Source organism: Pteropus alecto, unplaced genomic scaffold (assembly GCF_000325575.1).
Source record: "Pteropus alecto unplaced genomic scaffold, ASM32557v1 scaffold131, whole genome shotgun sequence".
NCBI lineage: Eukaryota > Metazoa > Chordata > Mammalia > Chiroptera > Pteropodidae > Pteropus > Pteropus alecto.
In genome coordinates this window covers 22,459,290-22,460,187 of record NW_006434709.1, presented here as the reverse complement: position 1 = coordinate 22,460,187, position 898 = coordinate 22,459,290, and positions in this window count along the sequence as shown.

The following is an 898-nucleotide window of genomic DNA, read 5'->3' as shown; positions in this document are numbered from 1 at the left end:
ACCAATAAAGGAGTAAATCTATAAATGACCCCGGGGGTGGGGGAGGGGGGGAGTGAGAAGGGAAGCTGGACCACCAGGGGCCAACTTTGCTGCTCACAGTTCACCAGGCGGGTTCTACCTGAGGGACTCAGGAGGGAGGAAGAGCAGACTTGGCAAATGCTACTGGATTTGAGAAGACAGTGTCTGGGTCTACAATTTACTTTCTTGTTTATCACAAAATTAACCCCTTTCAATTTAGGGGGAAAATCATTCTCACTCTGGGGCAAATCATGCATTTACCTTTACAGCCTGTTTCAACTTTTGAGACTTATTTTGAAGTTTCACTCTGTTGTCCTCAATTTATCAGATTCTCCTGAGAATAATGTTCCAAGGACCCCTAATCCTGACATGTTGTAAACAGTTATGCAGGTAGTGGCGTCTTGCAGGGGTGTTGATTATCCTTTTTCTGAGCTTTTGCTCTGGATGCATCTCTGTTTACAAAACCACCTGTACAGTCTTATCTACCTTTCTCTGGATAACCCAGTCTACACATGACATTGAGCTTCCTAACACCATCACCTTCAGGAGGCCCCTGCCTTACAGGGAACCTGTTGCTGTCTCAGTGTCTGCCTGATCACCATAATCTCTTCCACTCAAATTTCAAGGCTTTCTACAATTCTACTGCTGACACTTATCACACTAACACAACCTGTTACTGTGGGCAAGTAACTGTCAAGGTAACTACATACATGATCTTTATTCTGCCCCAACACTTCCTCATCAACAGAAGTTTGCCTCAATCTATTGCCATAGTTGTTTGCTCTTCTGGCTCTTCCAGAAAAGCAGAGGTCACCAACATGCCAACAAGGTCACAGGAGACAACCCAGTGAGACAACCATGTGATGGGCACTTTGTGGAG